Source organism: Trachurus japonicus, chromosome 17 (assembly GCF_045865225.1).
Source record: "Trachurus japonicus isolate A0001 chromosome 17, Traja_1.0".
Lineage (NCBI taxonomy): Eukaryota > Metazoa > Chordata > Actinopteri > Carangiformes > Carangidae > Trachurus > Trachurus japonicus.
In genome coordinates, this window is record NC_140923.1 from 6,456,743 (window position 1) to 6,472,246 (window position 15,504).

Here is a 15,504-nt window from a genome sequence, read left to right on the forward strand (position 1 = left end):
CTTACCATAACTGGGCAAAGATGAAGGGCATTTGATCAAGATGGTAAGACATTTGTGATTGCCAGTCCAGCTATGACAATCACAATATTGGTTGGACTAATGTGTTTGCATGAAGTTTAAATGACCAGTCAAAGTTGGACTGGTACATCATCATGTTTAACAGATGACAAATCACTGTGAGCAGGGTTCGAACCTGCGCAGCGAAACCCCATTGGATTTTGAGTCCAACGCCTTAACCTCTCGGCCATCACAGCTTCATGAGAAGAGGGAATCATGATGAGATCTACAGATGCAAACACAACAAAAGGCTTCTGTTTTTAAGGACTTGTGCTGATGCGAGAAACAAACGGATTTCAAGCTGTGATGGCCGAGAGGTTAAAGCAGAAGTAAGTGATATATTTGTGTTAATATAAGTCTTAAATAGTTATATCTTCCGACAGCAATCACTTACATAGAGTGTTTGGACCGAAACACGGGTCTGTCAGTCCCTCTGCTCTGCTCTGAGCCGAAGAGAAAACATTTATCGTATCCTACAGTTTTTATCCAATGAGGAGAGAGAACGGCATGCAGGGCTGTGTGTGCAGCCAAGGAACGCCGTGAATGTGGTGACGTAGCGACGAGGACTGTTATGGTGCGTTCAAGGAAACTCGTATTTTTCCGACCGTGAAGTGGTACCAGTTCGATCTGGTACGAGTTCACGGGTCAGAAGTTACGAGTGGCCGTTATAGTGACTTTCACCGGTAAAACAGGTCGGAAAAACACGAGTGGGTTGCCTGAAACGCTACAAAGTCGTAAGTTGTGACGTGAAGCTGTAATTTACGATTTCAAAAGCCTGCCTGGAACGCAGCATTAGCGAAAACGACCGGACCACTTACTTCTGCTTTAAGGCATTGGACTTGAAAATATGAATGACACTACAGCTTTTTCTTTTGTTATGCATTTTGTTCGACTTACGAGTTAAAATCTTCTGCATTTAAGGACTCCTGGTGATGACAGATACTGACTGACATACCTGCAGGTTCTGAGCTGTGATGGCCGAGTGGTTAAGGCGTTGGACTTGAAATCCAATGGGGACTTCCCCGCGCAGGTTCAACCCCTGCTCACAGCGGTGGCTCTGCACTTGATTTGATCTTGAATTTCTGTTGCATGAAGCCTGATGAGAGAGGAGGACCTCCACACTGCTCTCTTCAAAACTCGGTGTGGAGCCATTAAACTGTAGATCGCAGTACAGGCACTGAGTAGAGCTACAGCTCAGCTAGACCATTTCATTGGACTACTGTTCTTATCCCAGTTTGACACGACTTTGTCTCGCAGTATACATGTTAAGATTGGACCGTTTTGTAGTCGGCCTAAATATGTCACAGACCAAACAATCTAAAAATTAGCAACCAGCCAACGAGTAGCATGTGAAATTATGTGAATACAGACAATCTTAAAGTTTCTCCTTTTGGAACTTGACCAATGACATGCCACATAATCTCTGTGTTGCAGTCCAACTATGAGAGTTCCAACACAGAACAACGTTTGTTGGACTCACACATGTTTAACAACTGTCATGTCGCTGTGAGCAGGGTTCGAACCTGCGCGGGGAAACCCCATTGGATTTCGAGTCCAACGCCTTAACCTCTCGGCCATCACAGCTTCATGAGAAGGGGGAATCATGATGAGATCCACAGATGCAAACACAACAAAAGGCTTCTGTTTTAAAGGACTTGTGCTGATGCGAGAAACAAACTGACAAATCAACTGATTTCATGCTGTGATGGCCGAGTGGTTAAGGCGTTGGACTTGAAATCCAATGGGGTCTCCCTGCGCAGGTTCGAACCCTGCTCACAGCGATGACTATGCATTTCCTACATGTTTGTGAACAAGGGAAAGTTCTGTATCAAAACTCTGGCTCTTTTATTTTGGTTGCCCAAATCAGAACATGCACTTCAACTGGTCTGGTAGCTTCCGGTTCCCAAACCCAAGTTTGAATTGGCCAGTGTGTTCAGACTGAAAAAGTAAAAGGTTCGGAAGTCCTTTAAAACAGAAGCCTTTTGTTGTGTTTGCGTTCAAAAAACTGCAATCCCCTCGGCTGTCGCTGGGGGCTGGCTCCAGAAGGGAGCAACTCCAATTGAGCCCCATGTTAAAATAGCCGATTTTACAGCTTAAAAAAACGTATTTACAGCCTGGTACATTTTATTTTTTTGGTCTCAACCGATAGTTTCTACCCCCGCACACACTCTGAGGGGGGTGAATTTTTTTAAAACTCTACTGTTTTACTATTTAAAGTTCTGGCCAAATAGGGCGCGGAAACGTTGAGTGACAGGTCCGGGGACCGCTGCTTCAAGGCCAGTGGGCGGGCTCTCGGCCGTCCAACGGCCGCACCGCTCCAAATATGGCAAGTAGAATCCAACATGGCGCGGTTCACAAAACAGACTCCCCCAAACCAATGGGTGACGTCACGGGTGCTACGTCCATTCTTTTTACAGTCTTTGAACCCCATTGGATTTTGAGTCCAACGACTTAACCTCTCGGCCATCACAGCTTCGCAAAGCGTTCATATAATTTATCTTCTATAGGCCTCTTCTGCATTTAAGGACTCCTGGTGATGACAGATACTGACTGACATACCTGCAGGATCTGAGCTGTGATGGCCGAGTGGTTACACGCGCAAGTTCAGAGAGTAGAACGTCCACACTGCTCCCTTTAAAACTCTGTGTGGAGCCATTAAACTGTAGATCGCAGTACAGGCAAGGTAAGGCAAGGCAAGGCAATTTTATTTGTATAGCCCGTTTTTTACAAACAGTTTGTCTCAAAGGGCTTTACATGGCATCATAACAACATCCTCTGTCCTTAGACCCTCACATCGACTGAGGAAAAACTCCATAAACTCCATAGAAAACCCTTTAAAAAACCCTATAGGCACTGAGTAGAGCTACAGCTCAACAAGACCACTTCATTGGACTACTGTTCTTATCCCAGTTTGACATGACTTTGTCTCGCTGTATACATGTTAAGATTGGACCATTTTGTAGTCGGCCTAAATATGTCACAGACCAAACAATCTACAAATTAGCAACCAGCCAACTAGTAGCATGTGAAAACGGACAATCTTCCAGGTTCTCCTTTTAGAATTTGACCAATGACATGCCACATAATCTCTGTGTTGCAGGCCAACTATGAGAGTTCCAACACAGAGCAATGTTTGTTGGACCGACACATGTTTAACAACTGTCACATCGCTGTGAGCAGGGTTCGAACCTGCGCGGGGAAACCCCATTGGATTTCGAGTCCAACGCCTTAACCTCTCGGCCATCACAGCTTCATGAGAAAGCAGAATCATGATGAGATCCACAGATGCAAACACAACAAAAGGCTTCTGTTTTAAAGGACTTGTGCTGATGCGAGAAACAAACTGACAAATCAACTGATTTCAAGCTGTGATGGCCGAGAGGTTAAGGCGTTGGACTTGAAATCCAATGGGGTCTCCCCGCGCAGGTTCGAACCCTGCTCACGGCGATGACTGGGCATTCCCTGAATGTTTTTCAACAGGGGGAGTTCCGTATCAAAACTCTGGCTCTTGAAATCCAGTTGCCCAAATCAGAACATGTGCTTCAACTGGTAGCAGCCAAGTCTGGTAGCTCTGGTAGCTTCTGTCTCCCAAACCCAATTTTGAGCCGGCCAGCATGTTCAGATTGAAAAAATAAAAGGTTCGGAACCTGAAAAGTTGGTTCTTAAGGGAACTAAGAAATAGTCTGTTCTTTCCTGCAAACCATGACATCATCAGTGGGCGTGTCGTGTCCTAGGTTATGAAGACAAGCAGGAAGAATTTGTCTATTGTCTAATGCTGCTACAATAGATGGCTTTACACCCCATATTAGCTTGTTCATACTGGACCATATTGTGGAGCATGTGGAGTGCTAACATATGAATAACACTACAGCTTTTTCTCTTGTTACACATTTTGTTCAACTTACAAGTTAAAATCTGGGAAGTGCTGCCTTTTGGGTCAAGATCAAGATGCTCCAGTTCACCTGTGAGAACTTTAATTTAGCACAGTGTCAACTAGACTAATGTACTTTTAAGGACCAGTTGAAGTTGGAATGGTCATCACAAATCCTCACAGTTCTTAAATGGTTAATGTCCACAACTCTGTGAGCAGGGGTTGAACTTGCCGGGGAAACACGCGCAAGTTCAGAGAGTAGAACGTCCACACTGCTCCCTTTAAAACTCTGTGTGGAGCCATTAAACTGTAGATCGCAGTACAGGCAAGGTAAGGCAAGGCAAGGCAATTTTATTTGTATAGCCCGTTTTTTACAAACAGTTTGTCTCAAAGGGCTTTACATGGCATCATAACAACATCCTCTGTCCTTAGACCCTCACATCGACTGAGGAAAAACTCCATAAACTCCATAGAAAACCCTTTAAAAAACCCTATAGGCACTGAGTAGAGCTACAGCTCAACAAGACCACTTCATTGGACTACTGTTCTTATCCCAGTTTGACATGACTTTGTCTCGCTGTATACATGTTAAGATTGGACCATTTTGTAGTCGGCCTAAATATGTCACAGATCAAACAATCTACAAATTAGCAACCAGCCAACGAGTAGCATGTGAAAATGGACAATCTTCCAGGTTCTCCATTTAGAACTTGACCAATGACATGCCACATAATCTCTATGTTGCAGGTCAACTATGAGAGTTCCAACACAGAGCAATGTTTGTTGGACTGACACATGTTTAACAACTGTCACGTCGCTGTGAGCAGGATTCGAACCTGCGCGGGGAAACCCCATTGGATTTCGAGTCCAACGCCTTAACCTCTCGGCCATCACAGCTTCATGAGAAGGCGGAATCATGATGAGATCCACAGATGCAAACACAACAAAAGGCTTCTGTTTTAAAGGACTTGTGCTGATGCGAGAAACAAACTGACAAATCAACTGATTTCAAGCTGTGATGGCCGAGAGGTTAAGGCGTTGGACTTGAAATCCAATGGGGTCTCCCCGCGCAGGTTCGAACCCTGCTCACGGCGATGACTGGGCATTCCCTGAATGTTTTTCAACAGGGGGAGTTCCGTATCAAAACTCTGGCTCTTGAAATCCAGTTGCCCAAATCAGAACATGTGCTTCAACTGGTAGCAGCCAAGTCTGGTAGCTCTGGTAGCTTCTGTCTCCCAAACCCAATTTTGAGCCGGCCAGCATGTTCAGATTGAAAAAATAAAAGGTTCGGAACCTGAAAAGTTGGTTCTTAAGGGAACTAAGAAATAGTCTGTTCTTTCCTGCAAACCATGACATCATCAGTGGGCGTGTCGTGTCCTAGGTTATGAAGACAAGCAGGAAGAATTTGTCTATTGTCTAATGCTGCTACAATAGATGGCTTTACACCCCATATTAGCTTGTTCATACTGGACCATATTGTGGAGCATGTGGAGTGCTAACATATGAATAACACTACAGCTTTTTCTCTTGTTACACATTTTGTTCAACTTACAAGTTAAAATCTGGGAAGTGCTGCCTTTTGGGTCAAGATCAAGATGCTCCAGTTCACCTGTGAGAACTTTAATTTAGCACAGTGTCAACTAGACTAATGTACTTTTAAGGACCAGTTGAAGTTGGAATGGTCATCACAAATCCTCACAGTTCTTAAATGGTTAATGTCCACAACTCTGTGAGCAGGGGTTGAACTTGCCGGGGAAACACGCGCAAGTTCAGAGAGTAGAACGTCCACACTGCTCCCTTTAAAACTCTGTGTGGAGCCATTAAACTGTAGATCGCAGTACAGGCAAGGTAAGGCAAGGCAAGGCAATTTTATTTGTATAGCCCGTTTTTTACAAACAGTTTGTCTCAAAGGGCTTTACATGGCATCATAACAACATCCTCTGTCCTTAGACCCTCACATCGACTGAGGAAAACCTCCATAAACTCCATAGAAAACCCTTTAAAAAACCCTACAGGCACTGAGTAGAGCTACAGCTCAACAAGACCACTTCATTGGACTACTGTTCTTATCCCAGTTTGACATGACTTTGTCTCGCTGTACATGTTAAGATTGGACCATTTTGTAGTCGGCCTAAATATGTCACAGACCAAACAATCTACAAATTAGCAACCAGCCAACTAGTAGCATATGAAACAACGTAAACAAAGACAATCTTACAGCTTTTCCTTTTAGAAGTTGACCAATGACATGCCACATAATCTCTGTGGTCCAGTCCAACTATGAGACTTTCAACACAGAACAATGTTTGTTGGACCGACACATGTTTGACAACTGTCACATCGCTGTGAGCAGGGTTCGAACCTGCGCGGGGAAACCCCATTGGATTTCGAGTCCAACGCCTTAACCTCTCGGCCATCACAGCTTCATGAGAAAGCAGAATCATGATGAGATCCACAGATGCAAACACAACAAAAGGCTTCTGTTTTAAAGGACTTGTGCTGATGCGAGAAACAAACTGACAAACAAACTGACAAATCAACTGATTCGGAGCTGTGATGGCTGAGTGGTTAAGGCACTGGACTTGAAATCCAATGGGGACTTCCCCGCGCAGGTTCGACCCCTGCTCACAACGATGGCTCTGCACTTGATCTGATCTTGAATTTCTGTTGCATGAAGCCTGATGAGAGAGGAAAACGTCCACACTGCTCCCTTTGAAACTCTGTGTGGAGGCATTAAACTGTAGATCTCAGTACAGGCAGTGAGTAGAGCTACAGCTCAGCTTCATTGGACTACTGTTCTTATCCCAGTTTGACATGACTGTGTCTCGCTGTATACATGTTAAGATTGGACCATTTTGTAGTCGGCCTAAATATGTCACAGACCAAAGAATCTACAAATTAGCAACCAGCCAACTAGTAGCATATGAAACAACGTAAACAAAGACAATCTTACAGCTTTTCCTTTTAGAAGTTGACCAATGACATGCCACATAATCTCTGTGTTCCAGTCCAACTATGAGACTTTCAACACAGTGTTTGTTGGACCGACACATGTTTGACAACTGTCACATCGCTGTGAGCAGGGTTCGAACCTGCGCGGGGAAACCCCATTGGATTTCGAGTCCAACGCCTTAACCTCTCGGCCATCACAGCTTCATGAGAAGGTGGAATCATGATGAGATCCACAGATGCAAACACAACAAAAGGCTTCTGTTTTAAAGGACTTGTGCTGATGCGAGAAACAAACTGACAAATCAACTGATTTCAAGCTGTGATGGCCGAGAGGTTAAGGCGTTGGACTTGAAATCCAATGGGGTCTCCCCGCGCAGGTTCGAACCCTGCTCACAGCGATGACTGTGCATTCCCTGGATGTTTTTGAACAGGGGGAGTTCTGTATCAAAACTCTGGCTCTTGAAATCCAGTTGCCCAAATCAGAACATGTGCTTCAACTGGTAGCAGCCAAGTCTGGTAGCTCTGGTAGCTTCTGTCCCCCAAACCCAATTTTGAACCGGCCAGCATGTTCAGATTGAAAAAATAAAAGGTTCGGAACCTGAAAAGTTGGTTCTTAAGGGAACCAAGAAATAGTTGGTTCTTTCCTGCAAACCATGACATCATCAGTGGGCGTGTCGTGTCCTAGGTTATGAAGACAAGCAGGAAGAATTTGTCTATTGTCTAATGCTGCTACAATAGATGGCTTTACACCCCATATTAGCTTGTTCATACTGGACCATATTGTGGAGCATGTGGAGTGCTAACATATGAATAACGCTACAGCTTTTTCTCTTGTTACACATTTTGTTCAACTTACAAGTTAAAATCTGGGAAGTGCTGCCTTTTGGGTCAAGATCAAGATGCTCCTGTTTACCTGTGAGAACTTTAATTTAGCACAGTGTAAACTAGACTAATCTACTTTAAAGGACCAGTTGAAGTTGGACTGATCATCACAAATCCTCACAGTTCTTAAGTGGTTAATGTCCACATCTCTGTAAGAAGGGTTCGAACCCCATTGGATTTTGAGTCCAACGGCTTAACCTCTCGGCCATCACAGCTTCGCAAAGCGTTCATAAAATTTCTCTTCTATAGGCCTCTTCTGCATTTAGGGACTCCTGGTGATGACAGATACTGACTGACATACCTGCAGGTTCTGAGCTGTGATGGCCGAGTGGTTAAAGCAGAAGTAAGCGGAATATTTGTGTTAATATAAGTCTTAAATAGTTATATCTTCCGACAGCAATCACTTACATAAAGTGTTTGGACTGAAACACGGGTCTGTCAGTCACTCTGCTCTGCTCTGAGCCCAGGAGAAAACATTTATCGTATCCTACAGTTTTTATCCAATGAGGAGAGAGAACGGCATGCAGGGCTGTGTGTGCAGCCAAGGGACGCCGTGAATGTGGCGACATAGGGACGAGGACTGTTATGGTGCGTTCAAGGAAACTCGTATTTTTCCGACCGTGAAGTGGTACCAGTTCGATCTGGTACGAGTTCACCGGTCGGAAGTTACGAGTGGCCGTTATAGTGACTTTCACCGGTAAAACAGGTCGGAAAAACACGAGTGGGTTGCCTGGAACGCTACAAAGTCGTAAGTTGTGACTTGAAGCTGTAATTTACGATTTCAAAAGCCTGCCTGGAACGCAGCATTAGCGAAAACGACCGGACCACTTACTTCTGCTTTAAGGCGTTGGACTTGAAATCCAATGGGGACTTCCCCGCGCAGGTTCAACCCCTGCTCACAGCGATGGCTCTGCACTTGATCTGATCTTGAATTTCTGTTGCATGAAGCTTGAAGAGAGAGGAGGACGTTTAAACTCTGTGTCAAGGCATCAAACTGTAGATCTGAGTACAGGCAGTGAGTAGAGCTACAGCTCAACTAGACCACTTCATTGGACTACTGTTCTTATCCCAGTTTGACATGACTGTCTCTTGTTGTATACATGTTAAGATTGGACCATTTTGTAGTCTGCCTAAATATGTCACAGACCAAACAATCTACAAATTAGCAACCAGGCAACAAGTAGCATGTGAAATTATGTGATTACGGACGATCTTCCAGGTTCTCCTTTTAGAACTTGACCAATGATATGCCACATAATCTCTGTGTTGCAGTCCAACTATAAGAGTTTCAACAGAATGTTAGTTGGACCGACACATGTTTGACAACTGTCACATCGCTGTGAGCAGGGTTCGAACCTGCGCGGGGAAACCCCATTGGATTTCGAGTCCAACGCCTTAACCTCTCGGCCATCACAGCTTCATGAGAAAGCCGAATCATGATGAGATCCACAGATGCAAACACAACAAAAGGCTTCTGTTTTAAAGGACTTGTGCTGATGCGAGAAACAAACTGACAAATCAACTGATTCGGAGCTGTGATGGCCGAGTGGTTAAGGCGTTGGACTTGAAATCCAATGGGGTCTCCCCGCGCAGGTTCGAACCCTGCTCACAGCGATGACTGTGCATTTCCTAGATGTTTTTGAACAAGGGAAAGTTCTGTATCAAAACTCTGGCTCTTGTATTTCGGTTGCCCAAGTCAGAACATGCGCTTCAACTGGTCTGGTAGCTTCCGGTTCCCAAACCCAAGTTTGAATTGGCCAGCGCGTTCAGACTGAAAAAGTAAAAGGTTCGGAACGTGAAAAGTTGGTTCTTAAGGGAACCAAGAAATAGTTGGTTCTTTCCTGCGAACCACGACATCATCAGTGGGCGTGTCGTATCCTAGACTGTGAAGACAAGGAGGAAGGAATTTGTCTATTGTCTGCGAGTCGTCACGCATTTGTATCGATTTTTAATCGTGTCACGATGCATCTTTACATCCCTAATATTAACACAAAAATTCAGCTTACTTCTGCTTTAAGGGAATCAAGAAATAGTTGGTTCTTAAGGGAACCAAGAAATAGTTGGTTCTTTCCTGCGAACCATGACATCATCAGTGGGCGTGTCGTGTCCTAGGCTGTGAAGACAAGCAGGAAGGAATTTGTCTATTGTCTAATGCTGCTACAATAGATGGCTTTACACCCCATATTAGCTTGTTCATACTGGACCATATTGTGGAGCATGTGGAGTGGTGAAAATATGAATGACTGGCAAGACGCTCATCTTGTTTGCGAGTACTCAGTTTTAGAAAGTTCCCACTACAATGACACTACAGCTTTTTCTCGTTACACATTTTGTTCAACTTACAAGTTAAAATCTGGGAAGTGCTTTTGGGTCAAGATCAAGATGCTCCAGTTCACCTGTGAGAACTTTAATTTAGCACAGTGTCAACTAGACTAATGTACTTTTAAGGACCAGTTGAAGTTGGAATGGTCATCACAAATCCTCACAGTTCTTAAATGGCTAATGTCCACAACTCTGTGAGCAGGGGTCGAACTTGCACGGGGAAACCCCATTGGATTTTGAGTCAAACGCCTTAACCTCTCGGCCATCACAGCTTCGCAAAGCGTTCATAAAAGGTATCTTCTATAGGCCTCTTCTGCATTTAAGGACTCTTGGTGATGACAGATACTGACTGACATATCTGTAGGTTCTGAGCTGTGATGGCCGAGTGGTTAAGGCGTTGGACTTGAAATCCAATGGGGACTTCCCCGCGCAGGTTCAACCCCTGCTCACAGCAATGGCTCTGCACTTGATCTCATCTTGACTTTCTGTAGCATGAAGCTTGAAGAGAGAGGAGGACGTTTAAACTCTGTGTCAAGGCATCAAACTGTAGATCTGAGTACAAGCAGTGAGTAGAGCTACGCTGCCCTACAAAGCAAAAAGGCAGTAACTGAAGTTTTGGTCGAAAATGAGTTATTATCATTTTCATGACATTCAAGGCATCCTTTGTTATGTGACAACCGTGTTGCCACAGAGTGAAGTTACTGTTTCCATGTTTCCCATACCCCGGTTTCCTCTTCTGAATATAAAAATATATTTATGATTTCCGATATTTCCTCATTATCATTACTCAATCAAAATCATTTAGTTCTGCCCTGTTGAATTGGAGTTAGCCTAACTTGCCTATATTGCTTCAAAGTGAAGTTGACAGTGCTTTAAAGTTAATGTGATTTGTTGTAGATATAGGCGATACATTAGATAAACACACCCAGATACACATTAATCTAATATTCACACATAAGAATGTGGTACTATTCAAAATAAATTGTCCTAATTTGGGCCTTGATACAGTTTAGGAATGTGAGACACTTTAAGCAGCAATTTCAGCACCAGAATTTTGGGGTGGAAATTATTGGCCTAAAATGGTCAGATTACTTTGGGTTTGGTATATCCATGTTCAGGGAAACAAATGGTTCCAATTAGTCCAAATACAGTGTATCTAACACACCTAGAGCACAAGTTGTGACAGAATAGTTTTTGAAGAATTTGCAGTTACTGCCTTTTTGCTTGGTATGGTGCCACATTATTGGCAAGTAATACAAAGCAAGAATACAGTAACTGCAAAATAGGGGTAAAACATCAAATCAAATGTGAGAATTAATATATACAAAGAATAAGCTAATACAAAGTAACAAAACTGCCTCATGTCCAATAATCTACCTACAACTACTTAGGCTGGACAACAGGATAACTTTAAAGTAATTTTTCTCAGTTCGGAACTCTGCGTAGTTACTGCCTTTTTGCTTTGTAGGGCAAACAGCTCAACTAGACCACTTCATTGGACTACTGTTCTTATCCCAGTTTGACATGACTGTCTCTTGTTGTATATGTTAAGATTGGACCATTTTGTAGTCTGCCTAAATATGTCACAGACCAAACAATCTACAAATTAGCAACCAGCATGTGAAATTATGTGATTACGGACGATCTTCCAGGTTCTCCTTTTAGAACTTGACCAATGACATGCCACATAATCTCTGTGTTGCAGTCCAACTATAAGAGTTTCAACAGCGAACAATGTTAGTTGGACCGACACATGTTTGACAACTGTCACATCGCTGTGAGCAGGGTTCGAACCTGCGCGGGTAAACCCCATTGGATTTCGAGTCCAACGCCTTAACCTCTCGGCCATCACAGCTTCATGGGAAGGGGGAATTATGATGAGATCTACAGATACAAACACAACAAAAGGCTTCTGTTTTTAAGGACTTGTGCTGATGCGAGAAAAAAACTAACAAATCAACTGATTTCAAGCTGTGATGGCCGTGAGGTTTAGGCGTTGCGCTTGAAATCCAATGGGGTCTCCTGCGCAGGTTCAATCCCTGCTCACAGCGTTGACTGCATTTCCTGGATGCTTTTGAATAGGTCTGCCCCCAAATAGTCGACCAAGCACTGGTCGGCCAAAAAATCATTAGCCGACCAAAATTTCATTGGTCGATTGGTCACAGGAAAAAAAACAAAAACATTTGGAGCTGTGTCTTGTCAAAATTAAGTCAAAATCAATGACTGAACTGTATATGAAAGGCTATGGGGCTTTTATTTTGAAGGGGCAGATACAGGAAGTCGTGACGTGACACTTTTTTGTTGTTGTTTTTTTTACACGGCACGGCAGGTCTCTCTCTCTTTTTTTGGGGGGGTCAAAAGCGACTTTTTCCGATGTTGTTACTCCGATGTTGACTCGGATGTGGAAGCATGTATCACCGCTCTTTTAAACCATTAGCGGCTGCTGCCGTGAGCCCCAGTCCCACAGCGCTCACCGGCAGTCAGTGTCACAGTGTCACGGAGCAGAGACATGATAGTCCCGGCTGCAGTCAGAGACCCGCACCGGTCCACGCCGCGGACCCCCCACCCCACTCATCTTACAGCCTGAGCAGCTCAGTCACTCCCTCCTCATCTACTGTGTTTATTGGTGATAAACGGGCATACTGCCTGTAATAACGGTAAAACCAGACCGCCTTGTTGAATCTCGGACCCAACACGGCTGGAGTCACGAGCATTAACTCTTTCATTGCCAAAGACGAGTAATCTCGTCTTAGCGAATCCAAGCGTAGTCTGCCAAAGACGAGATAACTCGTCTTAGCGTTTTTTAATGGCAACGCCATGTTGAATGTCTTGCCCTACTCCTCTGTGAAGATCAGACTTGTATCATCAAAATAAAGTGCAGAAAAACACATTTGGATTGAGAGATATAAAAAATATAGCGTGTTTTTCCCCCCTCACGGAGCGGTGCGGGTGTCTGACTGCAGCGGCGCCGCTCCGTGACACTCTGGCCGCCGGTGAGAGCTTAGGGTGCGGCGGCGGGGCTCATGGCGGCTCAGCAGCTCCGTGCAGCTCCATGATACAAAGCACAAACGTTAGTAACAACAACCCCGTTGATCGCTCGTCGTTAGTCGTCAAGAGCGTTTGGAAAGCAGCTTGAAAATCCCGCGATCTAGTGTGGATGAGGAGCGGACGGCGCCGGCGAACGTGACGAGAGCTAAAGATGGTGTCTGTCTGTTGTGAGCGTACATGGACTGTCTGTGGCTGAGTTCAGGGGGCATGTCAGCCAGAGCTGTAGGCTGTGTGTAGATGTGTGTGTGAGACAGAGAGTGAGTGAGACTGCTGCCTGCTGACCAGAGGAAGCTGGATCTGATCTAAAGCGCTGTGTTTCGGCTACAAAAACCTGTCGAACTGATCCGCGCACGCGCGCACACACACACAGACACACACGCACGCACACGTACATGCACACGTCACGTACGCACACACACTAAAAAAAAGGAAAGAAAAAGTTGTAACTCAAAGAAAAGAAAAAAAGAGGCTGCAGTAGTGTGTGTCAGTTGTCAGTTGTCAGTGTCAGCTAAATGTTTTGTCTTTTGTCATCAAAAGTCATTTGTCAGTGTTGATTTAGTTGTTGTTTACAAGAGAACAACTGTACAGATGCTGAGGCGTCACTAAAGCAAAATATAAAGGAGCCAATTGTACTGGTCCACCTGAAAATGACAGCCGACACAAAAACCTCTTTTTCTCAAGATTTTGGTGCCAAAATGGCATTTTGGGCTAAACTAACCTATATTTAACCGCCAATTTCACAAGACTGGAACAAGATAGAAACAAACAGTTTTTTTTGCTGGAAACTAGAGACCGTCATCTTTCCTTTGATGGGTTGAATGTGTATGTAGTAACAGTACATAATATATGGTGGGTCTACGGAAATCAGTCAAAAAGCTGGAAAATGCCTGGCAAGCTGGAGGAAGCTGCTGTGAGAATGGCTGGCAGACAAAGAGTTAATCAATTAATTCTCAACCTGACCACGGGCAAAAAAAAGAAGGAAAAAGAAAGCCAGAGGCAACACTGGTATTGAGACTGTTAATCAACATCATAAGCTGTGTGATGTGTGTGTTTGTGTGTGTGAGCTACTATGGCGGGGGGGGTCGAGTTTATTTTATTTTCTCAAGGGGGGGGGGGGTTAGTCGACAAATCGCCATAAGCAGTGTTGGGTAGTAACGCGTTATTAGTAACGCCGTTACGTAACGCCGTTACTTTTTTCAGTAACTAATAACGTAACGTGTTGTTTTTTTAAATCAGTAACTCCGTTACCGTTACCAGACGCTGCGTTACTCCGTTCCTATTGGCGAGGTTTTACAGCGGCACACAGTTCCCATAACATTTTTGCGATCAATAAAGTTTCATTGAATTGAAAGACAGAGCACACTGACACTGTGTGACTGTGAAAAACAAAGCACTCGGTGCCCTCTAGCGTCCCACACGTAATCAAACACGCTCCATGAAGAGGACTGGACAGGTCAGAGCACGGCATGACGGCGAGCGAAGGTAACTTTGCTAACGCAGCATCCGAGACCGAAGCTGTGTGTCAGTTCAGGCTGCAGCCCCTGAACTGGGACACAGCTCCAGAGTCACAGCGAGACACACCAGCACCCACTCCACCCGAGCAGCAGCGGTTGGAGTCCGACCGAGTCCGACAGACGGACTCCAATTATGACACCTGAAACGGTAAACACAGCTGATCGCTCTGGGTAAACACAGCTGATCGATCGGAAAAAATTACCGCTTGAGTGAATTTACTTTCCGTCACAGAAAACAGGTTCTTGAATGTAACTCGGTCAAGACGTATCCTCAAGATTTTTTTGCACTTCTGTTAGGTCAAAGCTGTGTATTTGCTCATCATGCAGCATGATGATGATGATGATGATGGTAACATTTTACAGATAAAAACAGATGTTTTTTCATCAGCATCAGTACAGAACTGAAATGAGGTTAGAGGGGAATTCAATCAACCTATATTTAATGGGAGCATTGGAAAAAAACGTTTTAAAGTAACGAAAAAAGTTACTTTCTTAGTAACGCATTACTTTTTGGTTTAAGTAACTGAGTTACTAACTGAGTTACTTTTTTAATGGAGTAACTAGTAACTGTAACTAGTTACTATTTTTCAGTAACTAGCACAACACTGGCCATAAGTGACGACTACTGGTCGACCAACAAAATCTTTGGTCGGGGGCAGCCCTAATTTTGAACAGGGGGAGTTCTTTTTCAAAACTCTGGCTCTTGAAATCCAGTTGCCCAAATCAGAACATGCGCTTCAACTGGTAGCAGCCAAGTCTGGTAGCTCTGGTAGCTTCTGTCTCCCAAACCCAATTTTGAACCGGCCAGCGTGTTCAGACTGAAAAAATAAAAGGTTCAGAACCTGAAAAGTTGGTTCT

The 15,504-nt window shown here is 44.2% G+C and overlaps 1 protein-coding gene and 17 non-coding genes across 18 annotated transcripts in view; 8 read left to right on the forward strand and 10 right to left on the reverse strand.

Annotated features, from left to right (window-relative positions):
* The window catches only part of LOC146969888 (inactive double-stranded RNA-specific editase B2-like), a 74,027-nt gene that overhangs the window by 26,317 nt on the left and 32,206 nt on the right, over positions 1-15,504 (reverse strand). The gene's annotated exons all lie outside the window — the stretch shown is intronic.
* On the reverse strand, positions 173-254 carry trnal-caa (transfer RNA leucine (anticodon CAA)). The gene has a single exon. It is a non-coding gene; the product is annotated as a tRNA-Leu (tRNA).
* trnas-uga (transfer RNA serine (anticodon UGA)) lies at positions 1,026-1,108 on the forward strand. The gene has a single exon. It is a non-coding gene; the product is annotated as a tRNA-Ser (tRNA).
* Positions 1,560-1,641, reverse strand: trnas-cga (transfer RNA serine (anticodon CGA)). Its single transcript has one exon. It is a non-coding gene; the product is annotated as a tRNA-Ser (tRNA).
* trnas-uga (transfer RNA serine (anticodon UGA)) lies at positions 1,757-1,838 on the forward strand. Its single transcript has one exon. It is a non-coding gene; the product is annotated as a tRNA-Ser (tRNA).
* trnas-cga (transfer RNA serine (anticodon CGA)) lies at positions 3,226-3,307 on the reverse strand. The gene has a single exon. It is a non-coding gene; the product is annotated as a tRNA-Ser (tRNA).
* On the forward strand, positions 3,423-3,504 carry trnas-uga (transfer RNA serine (anticodon UGA)). The gene has a single exon. It is a non-coding gene; the product is annotated as a tRNA-Ser (tRNA).
* Positions 4,744-4,825, reverse strand: trnas-cga (transfer RNA serine (anticodon CGA)). Its single transcript has one exon. It is a non-coding gene; the product is annotated as a tRNA-Ser (tRNA).
* trnas-uga (transfer RNA serine (anticodon UGA)) lies at positions 4,941-5,022 on the forward strand. Its single transcript has one exon. It is a non-coding gene; the product is annotated as a tRNA-Ser (tRNA).
* Positions 6,270-6,351, reverse strand: trnas-cga (transfer RNA serine (anticodon CGA)). The gene has a single exon. It is a non-coding gene; the product is annotated as a tRNA-Ser (tRNA).
* Positions 6,479-6,561, forward strand: trnas-uga (transfer RNA serine (anticodon UGA)). The gene has a single exon. It is a non-coding gene; the product is annotated as a tRNA-Ser (tRNA).
* trnas-cga (transfer RNA serine (anticodon CGA)) lies at positions 7,000-7,081 on the reverse strand. The gene has a single exon. It is a non-coding gene; the product is annotated as a tRNA-Ser (tRNA).
* trnas-uga (transfer RNA serine (anticodon UGA)) lies at positions 7,197-7,278 on the forward strand. The gene has a single exon. It is a non-coding gene; the product is annotated as a tRNA-Ser (tRNA).
* trnas-cga (transfer RNA serine (anticodon CGA)) lies at positions 9,098-9,179 on the reverse strand. Its single transcript has one exon. It is a non-coding gene; the product is annotated as a tRNA-Ser (tRNA).
* trnas-uga (transfer RNA serine (anticodon UGA)) lies at positions 9,295-9,376 on the forward strand. The gene has a single exon. It is a non-coding gene; the product is annotated as a tRNA-Ser (tRNA).
* trnal-caa (transfer RNA leucine (anticodon CAA)) lies at positions 10,275-10,356 on the reverse strand. The gene has a single exon. It is a non-coding gene; the product is annotated as a tRNA-Leu (tRNA).
* On the forward strand, positions 10,456-10,538 carry trnas-uga (transfer RNA serine (anticodon UGA)). Its single transcript has one exon. It is a non-coding gene; the product is annotated as a tRNA-Ser (tRNA).
* Positions 11,858-11,939, reverse strand: trnas-cga (transfer RNA serine (anticodon CGA)). Its single transcript has one exon. It is a non-coding gene; the product is annotated as a tRNA-Ser (tRNA).